Below are 19118 nucleotides of genomic sequence, written 5' to 3'. Positions count from 1 at the left end.
CCTGAAGATTGCCCACCCGTTCCCTTCCACTTAGAGGGTTCGGCTGCTGTTGGGCTTGGCGGGCGAGAACACACGTCCGTCCGTCCGTCCGTCCGTAAAGAGAAGAGCATGCCCCTTGCTCCCCAGGGTGCGTCTGCGAGCCGGGCCTCCTCCGCTGCACGCAGGGCAACGCACACCCGAGACGGGGCGCCCTGGCCGCGATCGCTCCCCTGGGCCTCTGTCTCGGCATCTGGGCAGTGGCAAGGAGGCCAGCGTTCTAGAAGACTCGGACAGGGCCCTCCAGAGGATCCTCTAAGGAAACCAGCTGCAAGGAATCGCAGAGGCCATTCCCTCCGACTACTGATTTTGCCCATGAAAACTCAGAGCCCCAGACGGATTCAGTCAGTGGTTCCCAAATGTGGGTCCACGGGGACAGGAAACTCCTGACCCTCTTCCCCAGCCACCTTTTCCTCTGTCTCTCTCTCTCTCTCTCTGTCTCTGTCTGTCTCTGTCTCTCTCTCTCTGTCTCTGTCTCTCTCTCTCTCTCTCTCTCTCTCTCTCTCTCGGCCTTTCCACCTCCACCCAGCTGCTCACACCCAGATCCGGGGATCGCCCTGGTGCAGCCCACTGTGTCCTGTTCCCCACCACATCTGCCCCCACCCCCTGCACCGCCCTCCGCGCAGCGGCTGACCTGGAAGGCCCACAGCAATGGGCACCCTGTGTGCCGTGTCCAGCCAGCAGGGCAGCAGGCACGAGATCACAGGAGCGAGGAGGGAGGTGGAGACGTCAGGGATTCGTGCCCCAGCCCCAGCTCCCCGCCTCCCCGCAGGGGAAAGAGCCTGAATACCAGCCCGGCTTGACCCTCACTGGAGGTTCCCTCTCCCTTCATGGGTTTCATAACGTCCTCCCACCCTCAGCTCCGCTGCCCTGAGCCCCAGCTCCACCCCTGCCTGTGTAAACGGCCCCTCCCGAGTTGTCCTAATATGAGATTGTCTTTCCTGTTCTGACCCTGACTGGGGTAAGCACTGACTCCTGCTACCACTGCCCCTCCACGTCCCGGTCTACCTGCATCCTACCCTCAGCCCCTCTGGCCCCCCCACAGTTGCAAAAGCATCCAGACTGGGCCCTGGCTTTCCTTCTGGCCCCTTCTCATCTGCTCTCCCTGGCTGCAGACAGAGCTAGGCCACGAAATGTAAATCCCATCACGTCACGCCTCTGCTTAAGACCGTGCAATGGTTTCCACTGCACCCCAGTAAAATCAGAGTTCCTTTTCCAGGCACCTCCATACATTCTCAGAGTGGCTGCCCCAGCTGGCCTTCCCACCAACAGTGCACAAGGGCTCCCCTTTCTCCACATCCTCGCCAACACCTATTGTTTCCAGCATTGTTGACTTTAACCATTTTGAACGGTGTGAGGTGGGATCTCCTTGTGGTTTTGATTTGCATTCCCCGGATGATGAGTGATGTTGAGCCTTTTTGTTCGTGTGTCTGTTGGCCATCTGTAGGTCTTCTTTGGAAAAACGTTTCTTCATGTCTTCTGCCCATTTTTTAACTGGATTATTCGTTTTGGGGGTGTTGAGCTTTTTAAGTTCTTTATGTATTTTGGATGCTAACCCTTTATCAGATATGTCATGTGCAAATATCTTCTCTCATTCCGTAGGTTGCCCTTTAGTTCTGTGACTGTTTCGTTTGCTGTGCAGAAGCTTTTTATCTTTTTTTTTTCTTTTAGAAGCTTTTTATCTTGATGAAGTCCCAATAGTTTATCTTTGCTTTTGTTTCCCTGGCCTCAGGAGACATATCTAGAAAAATGCCGCTACTGCCAAAGTCAAAGAAGTGATTGCCTGTGCTCTCTTCTAGGATTTTTATGGTTTCAGGTCTCACATTTAGGTCTTCCATCCATTTTGAATTTATTTCTGGGTCTGGTATAAGAAAGTGGTCCAGGGATGCCCGGGTGGCTCAGCAGTTTAGCGCCTGCCTTCAGCCCAGGGCATAATCCTGGAGTCCCGGGATCGAGTCCCACAATGGGCTCCCTACAGGGAGCCTGCTTCTCTCTACCTATGTCTGCCCCACCCCCATCTCTCATAAATAAATAAATAAAATCTTTAAGAAAAAAAAGTGGTCCAGCTTCATTCTTCTGCATATTGCCACCCAGTTTTCCCACATGTTAAATCACTACATTATATACCTGAAACTAATATTACACTGTCGATCAACTGGAATTTACATAAAGACTTTTATTTTATTTATTTATTCTTTTTTTTTACATAAAAACTTTTAAAGCATCAAAACTCCTAACCTGGCTCTTGAGAGGGCACCAGAGCTGGGCTGTTCTTTGTAGCCCCCTCTTGGGCCCTGAGCTAGCTGGGGCAGCCACCTGGCCCCCTGCCTTCCTCCTGCCCCCCACCCTTCCTAGTCCTGTACTGACCTCATGTGCACTGGCTGGTTCCTTTGCATCCTCCCCCAACACACACACACACACACACACACACACACACACACACACACACACGCTGTCTCCTGGCCTCCTGGGAGAGGCCTTCCTGAGCAGCGCACCTGCTCCCTCCCATTTTTATTCTCTACCCCTGAGCTGAGCTCATATCCTTAACAAATTTGCTATTATACAATTTTGTGTTTGCTTTTTTAAATTATCGTCTCCCCCACTGGAATGCCAGTTCCAACCTAAGTGGGAACTTGGTCTATTTTGTAAACCTGTCCCTTAGCACAGTAGGCATGTTCAAGGCACATTTGCCAAATGAATGACTAGGTGTTTGTTCAGATAACGTTGACAACTTTCCTTTCTCAGGAAGGACCATTCTTTAATCTGAAATTGTGTCCTTCTTCCTTTGTTGGGGGGGGGGGGGTATTCATATTCTCCTTCCTTTCATGAAATTACAGTAAGAGTAAATGGGAGCTGCCAAAATTTTTAGACGGCAACCTTTGGCAGCTCTCCAAACTGTTTTTGAAACTTTGAGTCTATGACAGATATCCCTTGATGCAGCACTTGTTTCCAGGGTCACAGTGTGGAGCCCAAGGGAAGCGAACTGAGTCACAGAGCAGGGGCAGGCTCTGTGGTCAGACAAGAGTTCCAGCCCCAGCTCTGCTGCTTGGTAGCTGAGAAACTCCCAGCAAATGACTTAACCGCTGTGCCTCAGTTTCCCTATCTATAAAATAAGGATAATGCCAGGTTCTACATCAGGGGGGTTTTGTGAGAACTAAATGAATGAATACTGTTAGGTTCTTGGAACAGGGTCCAGCACACATGTTACGCTGAACAAAGGTTAGGGTTCTTACTACTGTTCGTCCTACCAAACCCAGGTCTCCTAAATCCCTGCCCAGGACTCCTTCCTCTTTCAAATGTTATCTCCCAGCATCACCTGGTCACCCCTCCCTCCAAACTTCACTTTGAAGAGTTTCAGCACTTGAAAACTCTCCTCCTCCAGCCAACCACATTTCCTCATAGCCAGGCACCCACCCTGATAAAAGGGATTCATGCTGGATACAAATGTGAGGAAAATATGTCCTTTCCTGATTCTCAGCCAACTCTGATTGGGGGGGGGGGGGGGGGCGGTTGTTATCAGATGGTGCTGTGGAGCCTGGAAAATCCTGCAGGTCTAAGGCTCTCCTGGGCTGGAGCCTCTCTGCTCTGTCCTGCAAGGCGCTCAACACCCTCACCCCAGCTCTGCCTTCCTCCTCTGCAGAGAAGATAAGGGGGGAGGTCACCTGCAGAGAGAGGTTCATTTGGTCCTAATGAGCCAAGTGCACACACCGTGCTTGCTTCCTAATGCTTCCTATCCTTTTTTGGGTTAATAATTCACTCAGGAGTCTGCCCTAACTTAGGTTCCAGGTAAACTTCCCCCTTCCCCAACGCAGCCAAAACCCCAAGCCCCCACCCAGAAGACAGTGGGGTTAACACCTCAGGAACTCTGATGGGGGGAGCTCCTTCCTGGGGGCGTTCATGTGGCCAACAGAGCAACTGACCCCTCAGGCTGCTCCTGAGGCAGGACAGGCTTTGAAGTCGTGGTATTTCTGTTGGGTCTTGGACAAAGACACCATTCTTCCTCACAGCCCTTCACACCCTGATTCAAGCAATTGTAACTGAACCCTAGTTCCCTTCAACAGAAGCCTTTCTGAAGATGCAGACATTGGACGTGTGAACAAATTCTAGCATTTTACTTGGAAAGCCAATTCCACCAAATTCCGTGCTCTAACCCAAGTGGGTGTCACCTTTCTGAGGCTAGAACCATTCTCCCCACACCGGCAACATCATACACCCACACCCCAAAACACCAAGGGATATGGGTCATATAGCACATGGTCCATGTGAAAGGCGATTCATATTATATTACAGTATTCATTTATTTTTATTTTTTTGCACTTCCTTACAGCATTGTGAGATGCTCCAAGCTCATCTTAACTTTTTTTCTGCCCCAGCCTTAGAGAGTCTTGGACTGGAGGATGGTATTAGGCAACCTGGTTTTTGTAACTATCGCTTTGACCTGTTTATTCCATTTAGTAGATGACAATGATTGATCCAGCCATTCTGAATTTTACATTTAGGAATAATGATTTTTCGTGTTAATAAATCATTTTGCAAATTTTCCCTGGGAAAATAAAGTGGATTTTTCTGGGGAGTAGAGTAAGTTTCCAGGAGAAGAATTAATAGGGAAGGCTGGCTCAGTGGTCAAGCGTGCATCTCTTGATCTCAGGGTTGTGGATTTGAGCCCCACGTTGGGTGTAGAGATTACATAAAAATAAAATCTTTTAGGGACGCCTGCGTGGCTCAGTGGTTGAGCGTCTGCCTTTGGCCCAGGACCTCGTGATCCCGAGGTCCTGGGATCGAGTCTTGCATCGGGCTCCTCACAGGGAGCTTGCTTCTCTCCCTGCCTGTGTCTGCCTCTCTCTCTCTCCCTCTCTCTCTCACTGTCTCATGAATAAATAAATAAGATCTTTAAAAAATAATAACAGTATTAAGTTGATGTTAATAAGGCTAAGAATGAAAGATGGTGAAATATTCAAAGAAATTCTTATCTTTCTGATGTTGCTCACTATCTAGAACCCAGAAACCAAAGCCAATGCATTTTCTGACTCTAGGGTCTACAAAATTATCTGATTCCTAAACTGGTCCTGGAGTCTATTCACAAATAAAGAGCTCTGCTCTAGATGTAGAGAAAGGATGAAAGCATACATTAAAGACAAGAAGCAAAACTAGATTCAGGAACATTCTTACATTTGAGGTTTAAAGAAATATACATACATATATAATTTTACAATTCCCACAAAGCCTAATTTTATTTGTAAAGAACACCAGGGAATCCTAGCAAGTTTCCGTGGAACCGTCCAGCTAAGAGTGGTTTTTAATTAACGGCACATCTAGAAATCCATAAATAGGAATTAAGTACCCCCGAGTTAGCTGACCCTGTGGAGGATTCAGGTCTCTGCAGCCACAGCTCAGGCAATCTGGAAGGCTTCCTCTAAGACCCACGAGGACCCTGCCCCTCCCTACCGATTTTAAGGATGCCCTATTCTGCAGGGCCTCCTCTTCACCCTCTGCAAAACGGTCCTGCTGTGCTTCAATGGAACCAAACCCCTTAAAGCTCAGAAGGAAATAATTTCACAGGGAAAAGGGGGTGAGACTATCTCTTAACAATCACTTCATTAACATCAATCTGGATGTGTGATATTTGGTCATTTTGTGTTCATTTACAGCCACTTTCACAAGTGATAGCATTTAACTTGATGTTGGGGAGAGGGTGGGAAAGGAAACCAACACACACACACACACCACAGGACCCAAGTTCACCAAGCAGAGGTGAAAGCAGAACTGGTCTAAGCTGGATACAAAAAAAGACTCGCTCTCCCCCCTCCTTCCCTCTCTCCCTTCCTTCCTCTTTCCTTCCTTCCCTCCATCTCCTCCTTGCCCTACCTTCCCTATTCCATCAACAAAGCCAAGTGCCCGCAGGAACACCTCACACTCTCACCTTGCGTCAAAGAACAAGGGGTGGTTTGTGAGAGAAAGCAAGGACGTGGCCCTGCCAAGCTTGGGCCTGTCTCCTTCAGCACCTGCCCAATTGTAATTTTAATTTTTTTAAGATTTTGTTTATTTATTCATGAGAGACACACAGAGAGAGGCAGAGACATAGGCAGAGGGAGAAGCAGGCTCCATGCAGGGAGCCCAATATGGGACTTGATCCCAGGACCCCAGGATCATGACCTGAGCAAAGGCAGATGTTCAACTGCTGAGCCACCCAGGTGTCCCCACTTGCTCAATTTTAAAATTTTACTTCCTAAGTTACCCAGATCTGTAATCCACGAATACAGGCATCTAAGCATTTCTTGAGCCTTTCCTGGAAACCTGGAGATGCAAAAGGCCCAGCCCCTGTTTGCCCTCACATCCTCAGGGAGAAGGCAGCCCAGTGGGACAGAAAGCGTTCCTGGACTCACCTGGGATCCCAGCTGGCCCACAGGACATGTGCCTCGTGTCTGGAGCCGCCTAGAGGAGCGCCCCCTCCCGGCACAGTCACCGCTACATCAAGGGCTGCCTCTCCTAAGAGAACAGGATGTGCGACTCGCCACAGGAATCCCAAGCATCCCTTCCCATCACTGGGGCAGATCTCAAGGAAGACACTCCAGCCCTGCAAGACTTGGCCTCCTCTCTACATGTCACACATGCAGATCCCAACTTTCCAAGTTGGGATTACCCTGTTTGTTTCAGGCTGCCTTCTCTTCCCCTCTTCCCGAAGATACCATGAGCTTCTTGAGCGAAGTAAAACGAAACCAGTTCTGCGTTGACATGTTCTGGAACATTCCACAGCACCTCTGAGTCTCAGGATCACAGCATTTCAGGCCAACTTCCCCTGGTTCCTGGGACCCCAGTACCCGGCCCCCTCCCCAGGCTCCCCAGCCCCCCTACACCTGCTCCAATTCTGGTTTCCTTCACCTGGGAAAGTATATACCCGACTTCACATACTTCAGACCCAGGGGCACCGCACTATGAAACCTCTGCTTCTATTTCTTGTACTTGAGGAACATCTGAGCTTTTCATTCATTTTGCAGAAAAGGGAGGGAACTTTGTGGCCCAGGGAGTGACTTGATAAAGGTAAAAGGCAAAGCTAACTCCAGCAGTAAACTGCCCTGCAGCTCTGATTGTGCACCTGGTACAGTTTCAAACGCTTTATACCAAACCCCACCACAGCTCTAGGCTGTAGGTATTATTACCCTCATTTTACAGATAATAAAAGTGAGGCCTGAAGAGGCCCATTAAACTTGCCTAGGGTCGTGACATGAATAAGTGGTAGGGCCGGGGTTTGAACCTAAGTCCTCAGACTCAGTGGAACTGCCCACCAGGAGGGGGACGCTCTCAGCAGGACAACCGAGGCACCTCGGTGCCCCCTTCAATGCAGCACTCACTCTGCGGACCCCCACAAGCCCTGCAGATACACCACACGTGTATACCACGTTCAAGCCCATGTTCACCTGTCACCTTCAGAAAGAAGGTTTGTGGGGACAAGGAGAAGGAGGGGGAGAGGAGACTTCTGCCCTTGAGAGATTCTATTTTAATTTCTAAAAAAGAGAGAGAGAGAGAGAGAGAGAGAGAAGAGACTAAACCCTGGATTTCAAGATCAGTTTTCAAGGTCTCCAGACATGAGGAAGTCATCTGAACGGGGAGGCATGACAAGAGTCTGACCTCTGTGCGGCCTCCTAGCTCTCATGGTGCTGGTTGCGGGGTTGCCAGCGAACAGGACAGTGGTGTCCCAGGAGCCAAAATCTCCGTCATCTTGGATCAGGTATTGGTACCAACAGGCTTAATCGGGTTGTGTAAGCAGATTCTCTAGTGCTAACACAGTGGCATTCACCTAATTTTATTGATAACCAAATTAAAACATAAAAGGTCATTACTTCTAGAAGTTCCAATGTAAAACTCAAGAACTCCCTTTGTGATCCTGGCTTAACTTCCCAGAAACACTGAATCACAGCATCCCACGATTTCAGGTCCTCAAACTCAGGCCCCTTTGCAGTAGAGAGCTGACTGCAGCAGGGCCCTGCCAGGGAGGGGCCAGCCCCTAAGGTGGTGACCACGATGCAGGTGGAGAGGCCAACGGCAGCTCATGCACCATCTACTACGGGTCAGGGCCCCTGTGGGGTGCTCTGCACGCTCCATCTTATCTAATCTCCACACCTGCTGTGACAGGTCAGAGCCATCTCAACACCCACTTTAATGAAGAGGAATCCGGTGAGAGAGGCCAAGTACCTGGGTCAAGGCATCCCGGTTGGGATCCGATATGAACCTGGGCCAATCTGATTCCACAACTTCACACTCTTCACCCAGTGCTTGTCTCTTCTTACAAACAAATCTTACAGAAAGCTCTAGAAACAAGGTGTGCTGATCACTCAAAATTCCTGGTAAGTACATATGCAGTCATTTCCAAATCCTCATCTGAAAACTGTCCTAAATGTTCGTGGTCCTCTTTCCTGTCTTAGTAAGTATAGTTTACTAAATATGTCCTAGCTATGTGCCATGCCCATGAGGTCTGATCGTACAGTATTTCAGATATAGATAGAGAAATTGAAGATGACCGTATTAATACAGAAAAGCCCACTGTGTCTGTGTATACATATCATATTTAAGATATATGTACTATATTATATATAACATATATAGGCGACATGTCTTCTTTATAATTTATATTACAATTTAATCTTTTTTATATTTATATCCTATTTATACTGTAATATTTATATTCTTACAATTTATATTACATCTTATTTTTTATAATTTATATATTTTTTAATACTCCACTTTCAGAACACACCCTGGTTAGGGGTATTTAAAAAATAAGAGCTAAGAAAATTTATTATTTGTCTTTTTCTTGTACAGCTTCAGTTAAACTATTTTGGTTGACAGGTAGACATTTTACTGGAGTGAACCAGACCCGTTACAGCCCGCCCACGATGTATTTAGAGAGATGTATAAGGGATGTGCTAAGAAACAGGAAGAGGAGCAAATGAAAACTTAAAAGCAAGAAAACTGAGCACAGACACTAAAATGACTAGCCCCTAACCCTAAGGAAAGTCCAGTTTCCCATAAGGGGCACTCAATATATTTTTACCTTGTGGCTCAATGTTTTTGCAGACATGTTAAATCATAAAAATCCAAGAAACCAGATCTCACCCCCAAACCACACAATATATTTTAAGGAATATGTCCCTTTTCTAAGAAACTGCTTGACTTGCAGGAAGTGGCAAAGTGGCAGGTGTGTTCCCATGATCGGCCAAAGAAACCAAATAAACGTCCCACTGGGCAAACCTGTTTCTCTCAGATAAACAGCTGCCTGCTACACTAAGGAGGAAAAAGGAACCAAAGGACTGTCCCTATGCTTGGCTGGCACTTCTGTTTTTCTGTTCAATTTGAAAAGGAAGATGGCAGTGCACACCTATACACACTACTCTGTATGTAGCTGGGCCAACCCCAGGCCCTATATGGGCTGGAGGTTTCTAAGCCCCAGCTCTGGACAGAGGCCTCGGCAGATCTTCTGTCTTCCAGGTAGGCACAGAAAAGGATGGCTGAACTAAGAGCTTTGGGAGAAGCAGATTTCACATAAAAAAGAGATCATTATGCAGTTGGCTGTATGATGCAATAGGTAGGCTCAGGAATGGGGGGTGGGGTGTCCATCTTTACTTGCTCCCAAGGCTCCCCATACCTTCCCTCTCACATCACTCATCACACTGTAAATAACCACCTGCCCGTCTGTATCCCCAGTAGACTGGGAGCTCCTGAAGTCAGGGACTAAGGGACCAGACACCCCAGGCACATCATGAGCACCCAACACAGGAGAATTGTTGTTGCCACCACATGTGCTCAAGAAATATCCATTGAATGAATGGAAGAGTGGAAAGAATGGAAAAATATGACTTTCACTTGGAAAGTCTCTTGCTAAATGCTTGGCGTTAGAGTTCAGTGGCTGGAATAGGATCCACTCACTATATTACAGCTTTGGTTTGTTGTGTTGTAAGCAGGGCTAAAGAGGCAATTAAAATATATATATATATATATATATATATATATATATATATATATATATATATATCAAAAGGAGCAAGACTGAACTGTCTGCTGGACATTCCAGATTAAAATGAGGGACCATCTAGGAGAAGAGAGCCAGCTGGCTGCTTAGGGAGCGTGAAGGTTAAAGCAAAGTCCTAATGGACAGAGTCTGAGGGACATCATCCAAGGGGTCACAGGAGCTCTGAGGACTCACAGACGCAGGCTGGCTACAATGGGGTTGGAAGGAAGCAGTGGGTCAGGCTGGGCCAGTTCCTTGGAGGTCCTGGCAGTAAACATCCTCCAGGAAAACTGTGCCTTGCAGGGAAGAAGCTGCTGTGAAAACGACCTAGGCAGCCATCAAACTGCAGTGCTGTGAGCCGGGGTGTCCTTCCCCCCAGCTAAGGTCTCTCAGGCTGCCTTCTCCGAAGCTGGCCGAGGAGTGAGAAGTGGGCAAGGACTGCTCTCGACCTCCTGCCATGGACCACCTCATTCGCCACGAAATGTGTATGAGGCTGGTGACATCGTTTGCATTACCCAAAACTGTACCTGAGAGCTGTAACTCAACCTACAATCACACAATGGTAAGAAGTAGAACCAGAACTTGAATTTGGGGCCCGAAGACCCAGAACTCTGGCCCCACAGGACCCAGCCCGCCCTCCTGTGCCTGTCCCAGGCAGCCTGGTGGGCCAGAGAATCTGACAGCAAGCTGCTGTTGGCACAGCTTGATCTTCTGAGAGCTTTGCGGGTTACTTCGCACAACTCACTGCCTGCTGGCTTCACCCTGCCTCTCCCCGACCTCTGTCCCAGAGCCACCTCCATCTGGAGACATCTTGTCAGAGCCTCACCTTGCCCTGCCGGATGTTCATCTCACCTGCCTCCTTCATGCTAGATCTATCTCTCCTGCCACTCCTGTTAGCCCAGCTCCAGACAAAGAAAGAGTCCCCAGGCCAGTGTTCCCAAGAGGGTGGTCACCGAGACGTGTGTGCAAACCAGCAGATTCCAGGCCCCACCCCAGATCCACAGGGTCAGGATCTCTGGAGTGGGGCCCAGGAGCCTACAGTTTTAACAAGTTCCCTGCATGATCATTATGCCAGCTAATCTCCCAGGGAGACAGGGGCTCCCAAACCCCTCCCTATGAACACCACCATCCCTCCCCCAGCTCCAAAATGGAAAGAGCCCATACTTAAGATAGAAAATTTGGTAGGGGGTTTAAAAGAATTAAGAATTAAGAAAAAAACTTTTTTTTTCTTAATAATAGAATTTAAAGAATTTTTTTAAAAATTAAGTGACCTGCGGTTTTACCAAGTAGAGAGAAACACTGTTCACATTTTGGATTAATTCCTTCCAGTATTTTTCTATAAACACAGACACAGATACAGTTTTTCTGTTTTTTTAAAAAAATGGTATTATGCCAGACTGTTTAGAGGCGTGCTTCTCCCGCTCGGCTGAGCATGAACACATGCAACCCTGCCATCTGGAAGGATGCACGGGCGTGCCTGCAGTGCCATCGATGGACAGTTCTCTGTGGCCATACTGACCACGCATGGGGCTAAGGCCAAGTGGTGCCGATGCAGAAGGGTGGGGAACTGAAATCAGGACACCGAGGGTTTGAAAACTTGTGTCTCTGCTGACACTACCCATCTCCCCACCCTCAGAAGGTTACTACCTGGAGGTGTTGATTCCAACCTGGCCCATAGTTCTCAATCCTAAAAGGTTAGGAATGGAAGGAATTGTAAAAGTGACCAGGGCCAGTGCCCCTACTTGTAAATGACAAAAGCAGAGTTGAGACAGATTTGGCCTTTGCTGGAGTCTCAAGGTGTTTCCACAGCAGGCCAAGAGCCCTTGGGGTTTGTGGTCTGTGCCCCAACTCTGCTCACCGGCTCACCGGCCCCCAGCGACCTGCTGTGTTTGAAAGAAGGCAGCAGCCACATAGGACAGGCCCAGGCGGGGCCCAGGGGCTCAGGACACATGTTCCAAATCCCAGGGATCACTCACCACCATCACCATCACAGCTCTTGGCCCAACAACCCATTTTCAGATCCAGGGCATCTCAGTCTGGCTGTGGAATTTGGGGGGGGGGGGGTGTCCAAAGGCATCGCTCCCCTACACTCACCACAGAGCAGCCTCTGTTACGGGGAAGCTTTGAAGCAGCTGAGAACCGTGTTCCAGTCTTACACCACCCAAGAATCAACTCTGGCCTTAATGTAATTCAGGCACAGTCCCCCTGAATCAGAGCATGGGAAAGAGTCGTGAGCAGCAGGACTGGGTGGAGGAAAACTTAACAAACGCTGTCCAGAGTCTTCCCACTCCTGCGAGCGGGGTTTCAGTTTCTGGCTCTCGGCTCCCCTTTCTGACCTGCGGAGGGAGCCTCCCTTGGGGTTCCTCAGCCGCCTGGGACACACTGCAAGGTCAGAGCAGGCCACTGGATGTAAGCAGATGGCTAGCAAACATAAATTCTATCACTGATCTGTTCATTCATTTGTTCATTCTTTTAAAAAAAAAAAAAGTATTTAGAGAGAGAGAGAAAGAAAACAGTGGGTGGGGGTGGGGGGCAAAGGGAGAGAGACTCTCAAACAGATTCTATGGAGTCTGACTCGGGGCTCGATCCCAGGACCCTGAGATCATGACCTTAGCCAAAATTAAGAACCCAGTGCTAGAAAGAAAGAAAAGAAGGAAAAGAAAGAAAAGAGGAGAGGAGAGGAGAGGAGAGGAGAGGAGAGGAGAGGAGAGGAGAGGAGAGGAGAGGAGAGGAGAGGAGAGGAGAAAGAAGAAGAGAAGAGAAGAGAAGAGAAGAGGAGAGGAGAGGAGAGGAGAGGAGAGGAGAGGAGAGGAGAGGAGAGGAGAGGAGAAGAGAAGAGAAGAGAAGAGAAGAGAAGAGAAGAGAAGAGAAGAGAAGAGAAGAGAAGAGAAGAGAAGAGAAGAGAAGAGAATCCGGTGCTCACCCGACCAAGCCACCCAGGCATCCCTTATTATTCCCATTTTACAGATGAAGATCCTGAGGTTCTGAGCAAAGAACAGGTGAAGACTGACCATGAAACTAATGAAGAAAGCTTCAAAGCCTTTGCATGGGTCCCTTTCGAGGCTCTAGCAATGTATTTACAGAATCATATAATTTTGGGGGGGGGGATGTACAAAATCAAGCTATTTTAGTTGCAATTGGTTAGAAACAGTGCCTCTTTCCACTCTTCCATCTCTTCTTGTTGCATCTCCCTTTGTGTCAAATGCACTTAGAGTCGCTACAGGCATTTGGGGAGCCAGCTAAGGGGAAGCTGACTTGCAGATAAATTTAGTTTAGGTGTAGTGGGATCTCTCTGTGTGGCTCTGGCCCCTTCCATCCAGAGCAAGGCTATTGCTCGCTGCCTCCTCAGCTATCCCCCGGGCTTCCAGGAACAAGCCTACCGCCCACTGGGCCAGCTCACTGTCATTGAGACTCAAAGGTGCAACATCTGGCACCTCAGATATGTGGGCAGGGGAGGAAAAACAAGGTTTAAAATACCCGGAGCCAGAAGCTTGTCTTTGAACATTTCTTCCAGTCACGAGCCATGTGGAATTGTAGGAGGGTCATTTCGTTCACAATAATAGCTACTCCAAAAGGGAAGTTTTCTCCCGTCAGAAATGCATTTGATGAAACATTGAACACAGCCCCACCAATCCTCTTCCCCTTTTTGGATGGGAATTATGCAAAATAGAAGATTCCTGCACAGCAGGACCCAAACCTGTAGCCATACAGCAAAAAGTGGATGTCTGTTGATGAAGTCATATTTTATGCATTGCGACTATCAATAATAAAAAACAAGTTTCGTCAACCATGCTAGGAGAAAAACTAAATGATCTTTTCAATCTCCCTTTACAAAAAGTACAAAGTCATTATCATATGAAGAGGTGATCAAAGAGTATTCAGCCAAAGGATGTGAAGGGAAAGAAGTATAGAGGTTTGGTAGGCAAATAATTCATAAAAAACATGTGGTGATTTTTCTGGATTTTGTGAAGTTTGTGATACATGTCGGGCTTTTAAAACTTATGTTGGATGTGATTTCTTTTATCATTCTAAGTAAATTTTCACAATTGGACCTCATTCTGTATTTGTGATTTTATATATATTTTTTTTCTCTTAAACAGGTGCCCAAAATTTGCATAAGCTTCAAGCCCTACCAAAATCTCCATCCATCCCTGAAGGTGAAATAGTGCTCCAGCCAGGAAGTAGCAGACCCCAGACTGCAAGACTTGGCGCCCTGAGTTCAGGATTCCCTGCAACTCACCCCACGTGCACCCAGTCATTGGGCGCTCTGGGTTGGAACACAGAAGGGTGTAGGGTCATAAATTAGCCACAGGCTCTATCACCACAGCCAATGCATTAATTCGTCTTCTACCTCACCTGGGTAGGCAGGCAGGAGGCATTTTGAGGACCTGACACTGACAAAACTTGACCCTATTAATAATCAAGTGCCCAGATTAAGGACAGATCATCCCACATCCCCACACAACGTAACTGGCCCTGATTTGATGCTTCCAGGTGCCATATTCCCTAGACTTGCCCTGTCTAACGAGGCAGGCACTAGCCGTATGTGGCTATTTATACTCAGTTTAAATGACACAGAATAAAAAAAATGCAGTTCCTTATTTGCACTAGTGACATTTCAAGTAAGCAACAGCCTCGTGTGGCTGGTGGTTACTGCCCCAGACAGTGCAAATATAGAATGTTTCCATCATCCCCAGAAGTTCTATTGCTCAGCTCAACTGGTTTAAATATTCATTAATAAGACATATCTACGCTCTTCTCCCCCAAACAGAGGGCATTTTCAGGTGAGTATGGCAGACATGTGAGGACAGGAGGAGAAGTAGCAGAAAGACAGGCCTGTCCAGAAAGAAAAGCAAAGTGGAGCATCGTGGTGACACAGAAGAGCCAAGGGAACGCCAAAGAGGAAGTACAACCCCAGCTGGCTGACGTGGGGAGCCTCACAGAGAACAAGGACATTGTTAGACACATAAGCCAAGGAAATGATTCAAATCACACCCGAGGGGGGTGCCTGGGTGGCTCAGTCAGTTAGGCATCCGACTTGATTTCAGCTCAGGTTGCAATCTCAGGGTCCTGGGATGGGCTCTGCACTCAACAAGGAGTCTGCTTGAGGACTCCCTCTCTTCCTCTGCTCCCACCCCAAATAAATAAATCTTTTAAAAAAAATCACACCCAGGAAAGAATAAGGAGTAGAAATATTAGCTCCAAAATCCTGATTATTTGTGTCTTTACACACTTTCTCTCTCTCTCTCTCTCTCTCTCTCTAACATGTGCTTTGCTTGGGAGCCTTAGTCACAGCTGTGCACAGCAGGGTGTCTACAGACACCAAGTGCAGAGTTCCCGCTGCATCATGCCTCTCCCTCCACTGCCACCCCACTCCCCGAAGTGCCACTGCCAAGTCCAGACCCTGCAGAGGTGTCAAGGGTGGCACCCCCTTTCTCTGGGGGCGGGGGGGCTGAAGGGACCCTTGGCCTCCGCTCTCCTTCTGGCTTCAGAAATAGATCATATCCCCAACCTCCCATGTTCTGAGATTAAAGGGTAGAGTGGACGTTTCTAGCTCCTTTCAGGGGCTGCCAAGGGCACACGTTCCGTGAGTCCTAGAAGAAGAAGGCCCGGCAGAGTGAGGGACCCACGTTTCTCCTACATTTTGGTGCCCAAAGTTGGGAAGGTGGGGAGCCCCAGAGAAAGGAGGGTATGGAAGTGCACAGCCCACAGCCACTCTCACATGGAGCTCCAGGAGGAAGAAAGGACTATGACGATGGGGACCCTGCTGACACCGCAGCGCCCTCCACATTCATCACTCCCATCTCACCCTCCTAAGAACCCTGACCTACACTCACTACTAACAAAGTAACAGCCCTAGTAGAGATAAGCGACTTGCCCAGCATTAACTGCTAATAATAACACTGCCCGATCCATTCACCACCCCCTCGAACAACTCCTAGGAGACAGCCTGCGGAGCTGGCAAGAGCCCGGGTTCTGGAGCAGCCTCGCTGGGCTTGAATCCTGGCTCTGCCAATTACTAGCTCTGTGCCTCCGGGCATGTTACTCAGGCACTCCATGCCTCAGTTTCCTTGTCTGTAAAATGGGGATAATAAGAGTGCACCTACCCATGGGTCACTGTGTGCATTAAATACATTTATACACGTGAAGTACTCAGAACTGAGCCTGGAATGTGGCAAGCATTCTGTGTTGACTGCCTTGTTCCAGACACCAGGTCCATAAAGAAAACTAAACCCAGCCCCTGCCTTCAAGAAACTTCCAGCTTAATGGGAGAACAGAAAAGTGAACAAGTTGTAGAGCATGCTTGGGGCACACAGGGGGGACCCTGAAGCCAGAAAGGGCCTGGGCAAGTGACAACTAACGTCTTGAAGAACCATAGGACAGGCACTGTTATGGGCCCCTTAAAAAAAAAGATTTATTTTGAGAGAGAGGAAAAGAGCAGGGAGAGGAGCAGAGGGAGAGAATCTCCAGTCGACTCTGTGCTGAGAGTAGAGCTTGATGGGGGCTCCCTCTCACGACCCTGAGATCATGACTCCAGCCGAAATCAAGAGTCAGATGCTTAACTGACTGAGCCACCCAGGGAACCCCATATAGGCCCTTATGATAGAGTTTCTCATTTAATCCTTGGCCATCTTACAAATGGGGAGCCTGAGGTTCAGAGAACTGAAGGAACACCCTCACCCATCACCTGACTGGTAAGTTGATAGAGCCAGACTTCAAGCCCTCATGTGCCTGATTCCAGCATCCTGACTCCAAGTCCCAGCAAGGTGTGCGCTGGCCAGGCACCTGCCTGGAACACAACCCTCTAAGAGGCTGTAGACCAGCTCAGGGGAATGAGAAATGTGAGGCAGTTAACTCTGGTCTCTGTACAAGGTTCCTTACATAACCCTGCAAAAAGTCAATGGGCCTGACCTGGGCCCAAGAGGATAGTGCCCTCACCTGGAAATAAATACCTGGCGCAGGCACCACTCGTGGGCCTCCCCGTATAAATGATCAGATAATCTGTAAAGAAGAGGTCTGGATCGTTAGCCTGCCTGGGAGGCCTACTGCTTCCCGGCAGTCCCGCTCTCACCACATGGGAGCCCTGAAGTGAGCAGGCAAGCTGGGCTGACCAGTACGCTGTCTTGACCCAGGGGCTCCAGGGTCCCCGGACTGCCACCGCCATCTGATTGCACTGAAGCTCTCAGCTGGAGGGAGTACCTCTGCCTTAGACACAACCTGGTCCTTTCTGGGGACCTTGTCTGCTGTCGGATTTATGTGTCCAAACTTGCTGGTCTTCCTCTTCGACCCCGGGGTTAGAGGGGCAAGCATTCCAGTAGAGGTGCGGGATCACAGACAAAACCATGGGAGCAGTAGGCAGATCACACAAAAGCCCCAAACCTACCTCCCCACCTTGGGTCTCACATTTATTTTTACTTGCAGAAGACAGCTGGTATCCAAATGGAGGGATTCGGAGATTTCATTTAACTTGGCCAAAAACACAAACTCATTTCCCCTCAGTGTGCTTCCCCACCGTAAGGCAGTGGCATCGGGGCAGTGGCAGGGATGACAGCATGCATTACTGCACCGAGGGCCATGCTCACTGAGGGGTCGCCCCCTCCTGCTCTGGGTATCTAGTCGACTTGGGTCCGCTGGACCAGGACCTCCCCGGGCATCGCTGGATCCCTGGCACAGTGCCCGGCTAGCATCCATAAATAGTAGCTGAACAAATGAGGCTTCCTCACTGCACGGTCCCAAGTCCTTGGCAATCCCCTTCCTCTCTCTGTTCTGAGTGGCCATTCGGGCTGCTTTAGGGCCCAAGCTCACTTGAGACACAGCCCTCAGAGGGGACCAGGGCTCAACTGTGTTCACTGAGGAGCTGTCTTCCACCACATACCCTACAAACCCGTCTTCCCGCATCCTGACTTTACAGTTTATACAAAGCCAAGGCCTTCCAACGGAAAGAGGGGAGAGTTGAACTCACGAAAGAGAAATTCTGCGAGGGATTTTCATGTGAATGGCACCTCCAGACCTGTCCACACTGGAGAACTGTCTGTTCCGCAGCCTCAATTCAACATGAGGCCAAATACCACCTTTCGGTTGGACAGGAATCGAGCATGTTGGGAAAAGAGCTTGCACCAGAACGTGGGAAGAGCAAGATCTGGACCAGAACCAAACATCTGGGACACCCAAGCCATGAGCACTGATTTAAAACCATTAACCGGGCAGCCCGGGTGGCTCAGCGGTTAGCGCCGCCTTCAGCCCAGGGCGTGATCCTGGAGACCCTGGATCGAGTCCCACGTTGGGCTCCCTGCATGGAGCCTGCTTCTCCCTCTGCCTGTGTCTCTCATGAATAAATAAATAAAATCTTTTAAAAAATAAAATAAATAAAATAAAATAAAATAAAATAAAACCATTGACCTACAAAAAACAATCATCTGCATAGGACCCTCTTTACATTGGCCCAAACACTACAGCTTTACCTTAGAGAAAAGAAAACTATCCTCTGCCCCTTACCTCCCCTACCCCCCGACTCCCACCCCCATCCAGAGCAACAGGTGCTGCTAACTCAGTTTTCTGACCACCTGGGCAGACACCGAGCGGCTGGCCAGCATAGTTCCTGCAAAGGGAGCATGGCTCAGCTCAGCTGGGTGCTCTGCACACATCCCACATCTGCCCAACACCGAGCCACAGCCCGTCACAGTCAGGAGGCAGCCTCTGCACTGCTGAAAGCACAGGAAAGTCCACAAGGTGAACACCAGCCCGGGAAATAGGCCCACGAGAGAGGAGGCGCTCGGTGAGGCGGCACCATGACACAGCAGCCACGGGCATGAGTCGTCCTGGTGTCTGCGGACCCTCTGCTCTGGGACCTTCACGACCCACCTCCAGTGAAAGCCAGCAGCTGTGCTTCCAGGGAAAGCCGGCCCCGTGGGTCTGGCTGCAACACCACCAGCGCTGCCTGCTGTGGACGGAAACTCCAAGCAGCCCAGGCTGGGCCTGCCTCCCTGATGGGCTCCCTCGTGCCTCCCCAGAGGAGGAAAAGAAAAGATGTCACAACTGTGGCTGAGCGGCCGCCGGCCTGGGCCCTGATGCAGAGACT

The 19118-nt window shown here is 49.1% G+C and overlaps 1 protein-coding gene and 1 non-coding gene across 5 annotated transcripts in view; both read right to left on the bottom strand.

The window, feature by feature from the left end:
• HIVEP3 (HIVEP zinc finger 3) overlaps positions 1-19118 on the bottom strand; it is a 459199-nt gene that overhangs the window by 326393 nt on the left and 113688 nt on the right. The gene's annotated exons all lie outside the window — the stretch shown is intronic.
• On the bottom strand, positions 15964-16088 carry MIR8839 (microRNA mir-8839). Its single transcript, NR_128785.1, has one exon. It is a non-coding gene; the product is annotated as a microRNA mir-8839 (primary transcript).

The sequence above is a fragment of the Canis lupus genome, chromosome 15 (genome assembly GCF_011100685.1).
Source record: "Canis lupus familiaris isolate Mischka breed German Shepherd chromosome 15, alternate assembly UU_Cfam_GSD_1.0, whole genome shotgun sequence".
Classification (NCBI taxonomy): Eukaryota; Metazoa; Chordata; class Mammalia; order Carnivora; family Canidae; genus Canis; species Canis lupus.
Note: the sequence above shows the minus strand (reverse complement) of the source record. Positions and strands in the feature narration are given on the sequence as shown.